General features: G+C 42.7%; 1 non-coding gene across 1 annotated transcript; it reads left to right on the top strand.

The window, feature by feature from the left end:
• Window positions 1-10032: 10032 nt before the first annotated feature.
• Trnat-cgu (transfer RNA threonine (anticodon CGU)) lies at window positions 10033-10104 on the top strand. Its single transcript has one exon. It is a non-coding gene; the product is annotated as a tRNA-Thr (tRNA).
• Window positions 10105-10389: the final 285 nt, after the last annotated feature.

Raw genomic sequence — 10389 nt, 5'->3', positions numbered from 1 at the left:
TCCCATACTTTGGTTAACAAGTCCGGAGTAAAGGAAGGAATAGCCTCTCAATTTCGTTTGTCATCTATGGCAAATCATTAGGTAGCGGCGGAACGTAGACACGATCTTTTATAAGGCCCCAAAGGATCAAAAAAATCGCACGGCGTTATGTCAGGTGAACGTGGAGGCCAGCTAAAAAGAGCTCTGTCGTCTCGACCATTACGACCGTCGGCGTTTTTTTTTTTTTTTTTTTCCCCAAATGGCGGGGGGGGGGGGGGGGGGATCACAATAAAACTTTGAATGAAACGCACGTTGAACTGAAATTACAGATTCGCTCTTGGCAAACAGCAACACAAAACGCTTTACGCTCAGGAGCCGCCATTTTGCGTGGGTTGGCGCTGCAAGCGAGAGAAAAAAAAACAAAGCAGAATCGCGCATGCGCTTATCTAAAAACCGTTTGAGTTACTCTTTAAATTGTGACCCCTGAGTCAAAACTCTAAAACGCTCACAGTTGATACTATTAGAAATTATATACGGGACATTCTTTTATGGACGTACCGTATTATGAATTTCAGTAAATATGTTTGGAATTTTTACAATGTTGCCAACGTTGTAAAAGTTGTGAAAGTACAAAAATAAACGCACAGTGTTGATTATAAAAGCAGCAGGCGTTGCCGATGCTGGAGACGGAGTTAGTTTGCAGCGGGAACTAGCGGGAGGTGGGATCGTGCTGGCTGCGGTGCCTCAGCCTGTTCGCGCAATCAATCAGCCAATCAACCTCCCTCCACCCCCACCACCACCACTAACACCCCCTCCTCCGCTCCCCCACCACGGCTGAGCGAGGGCCTGAGCAACAGGTGGCTGCAGCGAAGTACATCGCGTTGCGGCAAGTACGTGTCACTTTGCAGTTCGAGACCCGACGCCCCCCCCCCCCCCCTGCCTCGACAGAAACATTACCTCGGGAGCTTGGTTTGACACACGACGATCTATTTAAATTGGCTTATTATAAAGTAGGGGCGAGCCACTCGGTCTAGTGGCTAGCGTGTCTGGCCGGTGGCCCGCGGAAGGCAACTGCAAACCACTGCGATATTATCCCGCCTTGGCAAGCACAGAGACGCCATTGCTGTCGCCGCCGACACCCATTCATGGACTTAAAGGACTCGTCCATCAATAGCGGGCCAGAATTTTTCACGAAAACAAAAGTCTGACCGCTCGTTGGACTGCAACATGGTATACCCGCGCCTGCGGGATCTTCTTCGTGATTGGCGGCCGTCTGCGGATTCTCTTGTTTAGTGAGGAAGGCTGCAAACATGTATACCTTTGACTTGCTTTGACGTTTGGATAACAATTATTTGGACACACCCTTTAAGACTTTTCACGAAAAATACATGCTCCTATTTATTGATTACTCCGTTTCTTACTACTTACTTTTCCTCCGCTGCCGATTGTGGAGTCGTGTGGAATGACCCCAGGCTACAGAGCGTCCCACTCTTAGATTGCAGTGTGGAAGTAAATGAGCACGCGCGCTCTCTCTCTCTCTCTCTCTCTTTCTAACACACGCCAACTGCCGTATGCGCTGTCCTTGTTTCTGCGCGCGCTGTTGCCAATAAATTGTAATAAGTAGAGACCTGTAAAATTCGCGATTTCAAATCCCTAAAGGATAGACTCCATGATCCTCTACGCACTCGTGCAAATTACATCTGCTGATTGGTTACCGACTCGTAACACCTGTTGACTGGAATGATCGTGATTCGCTAATTCTTCTGTTAAAGATTTTTAATTGGCCCAGAGTCCTTCAGATAAACTGTGGCCCAATCACTGAAGCAAAATAATGTCAAAAGTATTTGGACTCTATCCTATCGCGAAATGAATCCGCGAATTTTACAGGTCTCTAGTAATAAGTATTTGAAATTGTAGATACTGGATATCGTTTATTTATTTATCAAGTAAACGTAACAATTTCCGTATGAATTCGTATCAATGAATGTGCGTAAATTGTTTCTTGTTTTAAGTAAAGAAGAGATTTATTACAGATTTATGAGCGCGATGGTAGGTACAGGCACAAAATGTTATAAATCACTAAAAAATGGATTCTTAACATGCTTCTCGTCCACTCATAATTCCAAAGGAGTGCATCCCCCTTAAATTTTTCGTAACGTGTTAGAGATATGGCAACAGCGCGCGCTATAATACGCGTACTGCAATCTAAGCGTGAGACGGTCTATAGGTGCGTGACCGTGCATGCCCTGCTGCATGGATGCTGAGTGAAGCTACTTTACCAGCTGATTACCTAATCAGTGGTTTGGAAGTGACAGTGTTTAACGACGAAAATTCTAGCTCATGCTCGTTAAACATCGGGATGTGGTCGCGCATAATTTCAGCAATTTTATTTTATTTGTGTTGTAACGTGGTGATGGCGATTAGAAAGTGACTTCAGTTACATCGTCACTTCACGCCATCTCCTGACAATGTCCTAGCTCCATACTGCAAGTCTCCTTCCGGGCCTTTCAAAGTAAAAGGAAGGAAAAAAAAATAACCTTTGCAAACTACTGCCCCATAAATAGAATAACCACTATTATTCCGTGGATCAGACTAAACTCAACTGTGATTATCATACGAGGGGAAATCATTTAGTAAATCACAAATTAGCTAATGTTATAGATCGCAGCATCACCCAGCATCATAATATTCTTTTCATATCGAATAGGTGATATTCGCACGCATGCGTCACTCGGATCCAAAATGGAGATTGTGATCGATGATTTTCTGATATATAATAGAAGATTTTCTTAATTAGGGGGAGAACAGCAACCTAAAGAATTGTATGCCACTGGCAATGTGGCAGTGGTAAAGCTGTGGGATATTATGTTGGGAAATATGAATAGTTTTGAAGTGAATGTCACTCTAGTTTTTTTTAAATATTTTGTTACTTACTTAACGACTTTCATAACACAGCCATTTTAGTGTGCTCGTCAGCTGCACTGAATTATTTGTTTTGTTTTGTTAATGGAACATAATAGTCACGTAAAAGTACAGATCTTTGTAAATTTTTACATTCACATGTGAAAAAACTGTATCACTAAAAAATAACTTTCGCAGTAATACTGGAATCGGAGTCTTACCCGGGAATTTATGCTTTATGTTGTCCCAGTATCTCCAAAAGTTAAAGTTATGTGTAAACCTTTTCCTGAATAGCTTTCCAGTATTAACTGCGCCCATTAATTAACACAATAAAACAAAATAAAGTAAAATTGTTGAATATTCGACTATCTTTTCCAAGGTTTGAAACAATTCTGCTTGGATGAAACATAAGTTATAATATAAAATTATGTGCCAATTTTCGTACCTAATAATACTCATTATTATCTTTAAAAAAATTATTTCATAAATGCAAAAATGTAAAAAGTTACATAATCTTTCTTGAAGTATTATAAATTATTTCTAGGCAACTGGTTTCCAAAGGAAACGGCCGACGTTGTAGTTGCCATCTTCAGGGTATTCGTCTTCTACTGAGTGTCTTAGAAGTATCTCTTGTCTGAGAGACAAGTGTTTCCAGATGTTTGTGTGTCTATTTAATAGTCATAGCATCAATTGTTGTCATGGCTGACCAATCCCCAATTAAAGTACACCATGAGTGCTATCCTTCCTGCATGGCTGATATCCCTTGATTGAAAACTGTTCAAGATATCAGTGTTGTCTGTTTACTAAAAGCATTTAAGATTACGCTAATGGCGGAAGTAAAGTTCTGTTTCCGTATTTCGCTTTTAAACTGTATTTTAGGAATAGCAAACATGGCAAAAACTGGTGTTGTAAGAATAAAGTTTTTGACAAAAACACCCTCTGCAGATTCTTTAAAGTACTCAAGGGACTCGCGTTACATCTTTATCTTCATTTCTCCGCCATGTAATGTTATGGTTACCACTCAAACCTCAGAGTTGCCCTATGCACGACGAGAAGACAGCGCGCCAGTCAGGGCCTTGCGCTTAGAGGCGATACCGCGCTAGAAGCACCAGACAGCGTCGCACTTATCACCCCGCCTCACCAACACAAACACACCTCTGACTAGGAGGTACCCATAAGTTAGGTTAGGGGGGGGGGAATTAAAAGACAAATATCATTACTGAGCGTATAGGCATATGTCCCGAGACGTTCCTTACACAAAACTATTTCATACATAACTACAATAAGTTTGAATGTGTTCATCTGTGCTGTCGTCATTTGTAGTCCATACATCTTTGGGTCCAAGTGTTCGAAAATAACTGATGTAGGCTTGTTCTCTGTGAATTAATGTTTTAATTTTTTTTTCTTATTTTTAGGGACCGGAAAGTTTTCGGGTTCATTGACCTCTAGGATAGACTCAACAGTCATCCGCATACTCGGGCCAATGCCACCTGTTCATTGGCTGCTGACTTGTGAGACGTGTCAACTGGGTTGTCCGTAATTCGAAAATTTCTTGGTTAAGGGTTTCTCATTGGCTTGCAGTTCTCTGGATAAAATGTGGGCCAATCGCAGAAATGGTCAAAGGTACACTTGAATGGATTTTAGCCTAGATCCGCGAAATTTTCCTGTCTCTACTTATTTTGCATTCTTGAATTATTATTTTTTCCGTGGCGAACAGTGAAATACTGCAATGGCGTTATGTCCAAAAAAAATCGTATTAAATCAAAATTCCCCTGTGCATGAATGATTTAAATAACTAAAATGTAGTGTTAGGTTGAATTAGAATAAATAATAGCGTTAAAAAAAATTAATTTTGTAAGTTAAAAAGGAGCCTTGCGAGAGGGTGAATTCATCATCGCTTTGCCAAGCTAGCAGACATTATGCGTGCGGTGTAGTGGGTTTTCCGTGGCGGATGAGAGAGAGAGAGAGAGAGAGAGAGAGACAGAGAGAGATCAATTGCGACACTGGTTGAAGATAGACCAGAGAGAGAGAGAGAGAGAGAGAAAGAGGAAAATGGCGAGGACGGAAATGGAGACCGAAATCGGCGCGCGTAGAAGACACGAACACGAGGAAGGTGAGATGGTTGCCAAGGGTGTAGGTGCAGCAGCGGGGGTGGGGGAAGGGAGTCTTGTTTTATCTGGCGGGCGTCAGTCGGGTCCCGCACGTGACGTCAAACAAGTACGTATTAACAGTTTAGCGCCGAGTCTACGCGGAGGGGAGGGGGCCCGCTATCTCCCTGGGCAGGTGTGCGTCATACGCGTGGGTGGGAGTCGGCAGGAAGGTAATGCGGCAGCGTTGTGGGTGTTAGCATGTGGGGGAGGGGGTATGAGGTGAAGGAGAAGGACGATCACAGTAGCCCGTTCGCGTCAGATATATGTAATAGTCCGCGTCATTTAACTCGTCTCTAAACGTGACAGTTCTCAAAAAAAGTAGTACCCATTTCCCGGTGCTTCTTTGTCAAATTTTGGAGACACGTTGCGTGACACAGACTACACAGAATAAATTTTTTTTCAATACTTTTTACAAATGATTCCTTTGGAAAACAGTTTCCAAAGAAATATTTTTATGCTAAAATAAATATATTGTCACTGGCATACACGAGGCGGGCCGCGAGGTGTGCCAGTGGGCCTTCCAGCAGTCAGTCGACCTGTGGGCCCCCGGGTGAGGCGCGGTGACGCGATGTACATTCCTCGGGAGATTATGGACCTCCTTCCCCCCCCCCCCCCGTAACTCCTTCCCTTTCCCCATTATTCCCCCCCCCCCGCTTCCCCCTTCCACGGTTATCTCCTTCCCCCACTACCTCCTTCTGCGGCGCTTTATCATCGACCCTGAGCCGTCCTTCCGGATGGTTCTGCGGTCTCCCGGAGGCCGCCGCGTCAATAGGACGCCATTGTTCTGGGAGCTTCGGGAGTCGGCTCGACGACCCAGAAGGCGTGACACGTCAAAGAGGTGCGAGACCATTCCAGAAGTGGGGCTGAGGGGTACAAAAGCGGCGACGCCTGCGTCCGTGTCGGGTGGAGTGGATAGTGACGTGAAAAGGGGGAGCGATGACCCGACGACGAGCGACGGTCTTCTTTGTGCGGAGACTGGTTCATCGGGACTGTGCCGCCCGCAAGTCCTTCTCGCCGAACTCGCCCGTTGCAACACCCACGGCCGATGTCGCCGCCATTTATGTACGTTGGCCGTCTTTCCGGAACCAAGACTGGAGTGGTTGTGACGTGTCGCGTCATACAGGGCTGACCCGACGCTCGAAGCAACCAGAATACAGATGCATTATTCACGCGGGATTCCCAGGCCATTCAGGGATAGGTGACAGCGCCGAGGCAGGATGGAGCAGGGGCAGGGAGTGTTGAGATCCAGCCGTCCTAATCCCCCAACAGTACGAGCGCATGACGTCAGTGGCGCCGTGTGAGATCCCCGGGACAGACTACCGCTGGAAGGCCCACCCAGGCACCAGGCACGTGTCGAGACCCTGCATCCCACTATCAAGAACATCATGGCTGGGATCTCGCTGCTGGACATACAAAAAAAAATTAAAATTTTAAAACTAAGAGCTCGGAAAAAAATATCACTTGCATGATTCCAGGGGGAATCACGCACAAAACTTACCCAACGGGTGGTAAGAATGGTTTTTGTTACCACATAAAATCCGATGGTTTTGCTCGCACTACGAAATATAAGTAATCACATGATGGCTGACCAAAACAGAATGGAGGTAAAAGCGACCTTCCGAAAAATTTCGAAAAAAAGGAACATGTTCATTTAGTCAGAGGTACATACTGATGGAAAATTTCTTGCATATTGGTGCAAAAAAAAATGAACTAAACACAGGTTCTGTTCCAAGAAAAAAAATTACTTTACACTTCAGCAAAAAATAATTTAATTAAGTTATTTAAAGTCTTTACAGTTATTTCAAAATTTGAGGCACATCCCCATAATATTCTACAAATTTGTTGAACTGTTTTAGATAAATAAAAATTAATACTATTTGTTAACATTACCAAGCTGAAACATTTAATATTACACAAGTAATGAAAAAACTTACTTCATATATAAATATAAAGAAATTACCCAGAAAAACGATTTATAACAGATTGCAATTAATAAAAATCAACACTAAAGGTTAAGCAAAATTGAGCGCATGTCCCACAACAGCTGTGCAGTGGCGCCAAACGCACAAGACGATACTCGGTGCAAGCATTCTAGGGGAGGATTGGGGGTAGTTGGGGTCGGAAGGTTGTGGTTTTAAGGGGGGTAGGGGGGGAGGAGAGGAGAGATGGCAATATTTTCGCCCGCTCACAGAGCTTGGGTGTTTTCGTGCGTGTGTGGCGAGGGCGATGTGCCAAGGAGGAGGGGAGGTGGAAGGGGAGGGATATAAGGGCATATGTCTTTGTGCGTGTCCTAGCCGCCGGCTGCGTGTCGAATACAAGTTTCGGGACCGCCAAAGTTCCACACGACCGCCTGGAACTACGACTGAAATGTATGAAGATGAGGCGGGCGGAATGGGGGAAGTGAGAGGAGTGAGGGGGGAAAAAGGGAATAGGGTGACACGTAGCAAAAGGGTGAGGTAGAGGAAGACTATACAAGTACGAGATGAGACGATACAGATATTCAGTTCGCGAGGCATTGTTTCTTGACCGCCGGCCAAGGAGAGGTATAGAGAGAGAGAGAGAGAGAGAGAGAGAGAGAGAGACAAAGAAAGCGAGAGAGAGACATGGAGAGAGAAATACATGAAGGAGATTTCCCAAGCACAAATTTTCGGCGGGGGATAACCTCCATAACGATAGTGTCAGGGATAAATGAAGTGAATTTGCTACCAATTTTGATGTGTAACATCTTAGCGCTCGGTATACGGCATTTGGTAGAAATAATTTCGTGAATGAAACGGAAGTCGCATGGAACAGAGATATGTAAACCACGGAGCCGCCATCTGTGGCGGATGGTGCAAACGAAAGTTCACAAAGCCGATCGACAGTATTTTAATAAAACTCCTAGTCGAAAATCAGGTCTAAAGACGGGGTTTAATAATTTTCTAAGTCTTTTTTTTCGCTTTTATCGGAGCCGTTTCAATATATATTTTATAATTTCGGTCTGCAAATGGAATGATTCGATAGTCGACGTAGCTGCTCCGGCAGCGAATTCTAGCGGTGGGTGCGAAAACTACGTGGGATTCGCGTCAAGAAATGTAGTTGAAAACACAATTTTGCGCTTATATTTTTCATGCTCGGCATTATTTTGAATAATTATACGTTAAATTTCGTGTTCCGAGACCCGAGTTTCGTATCATAAGTGTATGAGCAACATGAATGAAACGTGAATTTACCCGTTACCGAGGTTCTGGCGCGTACTGAATGACTGACTCACTGCCCGCGGACTGGCGAGCCGCTGCTTCGCGACGCTGTATACTTCCGCGACGACGATCGCGAGTCCTGCAGAGCAGCTCAGAGGCGCGGGGGGGGGGGGGGGGGGGGGAAGCCACGACCCACGTCAGGCTGTGTTACGGCCAGGGAGATTCTGCAGTGGCTCCGCAGTTGCCTTTCGCGGAGTCGAGGTGACGGGAAAACACGAGACGCTCAGTCCTGACTGCAGTAATGAAGTTTCTCTTCAAGTGATTTATATATATATATATATATATATATATATATATATATATATATATATATATCCTCGACCTGGCAATAAAACGAACAATGGTTCTTTCAGCTCACCAGCCAGAAGATAAAACCACTTTTTTTTTAAATTTAATTATCTAATTTTTATATTGTAATGTTAGGCTCGTTTTTCACTTCAAGATTAACTGACTGCGTGGCAGGGTTGTGACCGATCAACACAAGTACAAATCCACAACCAAGTCTTGTCCGGGGCTCGAACCCAGAATGCAGGCGTGCGTCCGACTACTCGGCGATACCCACCGAGTCAAAGGTTGGACTGTACTTCCCCGTGTACTTAACACCCTTCACGCCTAAAGCTGGGTTCAATATTATAATAAATAAAAACAAGCGAGTGCATAGCAGGCTATAAAAGTATGACATTTACGCAACAACTTATCCATTAGCCAGTAAACACGATTTTTTTTTCAACTCATAAATTTCATAAGGGTGCGCAAAATGTTTGTAATCAGTACTTAAGGAACCTAAAAAATATATATATTTAAGTATTTTTATATTCATTTATCAAGTGTCACTTTAATTTTTAAATGAAGACAATACCTCAGCATATTTATATCGCGATAATTTCCTACCACCATTTATGTGGAGTAATTTCCCAGACATGTGACTGCAGTGTTCATAAAATATGTTTCGTTACAAATTGTGCTATGGTAGTCAAATTTGCGTTCCCTTAGTACAACTTTCATTTTTGTATTTATATAATTCTAGTTGATGTGTTATTAATAGGAGTCTTTTTATCAAAATAATGTTTCATTAACATCTGATGGTGCAGAATCTTTCATTAGAGGGTCCTAGCGAATTTGTTTTATAAAGAACATTTTGTTTTATTCGAAAGTTTATGGACACTAGATTTTTTTTAGACAGTCCAAATTTGTTCTATTAAATCGTCGTTGATGCTCAAGAGTAAGATACAAAAGTATTATACTTAGAAATCATATCACGGGCAGAATTTACATAAATAACAAAAATAAACTACAAAGTAATAATATAACTTGAGATATTCTTGTTCTTGAAACAATTTTAACGTATTTAAAACATAAAAAAAACATGGCTACCATCGCAGCCAAGTACTCTGCTTCTATTGGTCGCACGGAGTAACGTGAACGGAAGAGCTCTGCATTACCGAGCTAGTCCGTACGGGTGCGACTCCGTTTGCGTGCCATTGTGGAAACTCTGTTCCGAGAGCTCCGTCTCCACTTACGTAATCCATCTAAGCTTCCGTGTCATTGTAGAACATGTGGTTCAATAAATATCAATAAAAAAATTAATTAATACCAAGTGTGTTTGAAACATATGTGGTATGTCGATTGGCTTTATTCTGGAGGTTGTCGTCTGTATGCCTAGAAAGGAACTTTTATTTAAGCTGTGGATTTTACAGACGAAAAGGGTCTCTGTAATACTTAAGTATATATTTATTCGAAAATGTTTTTGTCAATTGTCACTAGCCTCTTTAGCTCAGTGGTAGAGCACTGGTCTCGTAAACCAGGGGCCGTGAGTTCGAATTTCACAGGAGGCATAATTATTGATTCCTTTTTATCGATTCTCTATAAAAACATATCTTCTATATTGAATATACGCTAGAGATTCTTCTAGGTTCATGAAATGTGCAAGAGTCATCAGCTTTAAAAAATATTTAATTTAATAAATTAAAAGGTTTTTTTTATTATACAAGTTTTTTAAAAAATTACAATGCATAACTAGTGCTATTAAAGTTACCATACATAAAACAAAAACAAATTTGTTAGGTGGTAACAGATTATGTTCAACAGGTTCAACATGATCTTCGTCTATGCATTTCGTC

The sequence above is a fragment of the Bacillus rossius genome, chromosome 15, assembly GCF_032445375.1.
Source record: "Bacillus rossius redtenbacheri isolate Brsri chromosome 15, Brsri_v3, whole genome shotgun sequence".
Lineage (NCBI taxonomy): Eukaryota > Metazoa > Arthropoda > Insecta > Phasmatodea > Bacillidae > Bacillus > Bacillus rossius.
Note: the sequence above shows the minus strand (reverse complement) of the source record. Positions and strands in the feature narration are given on the sequence as shown.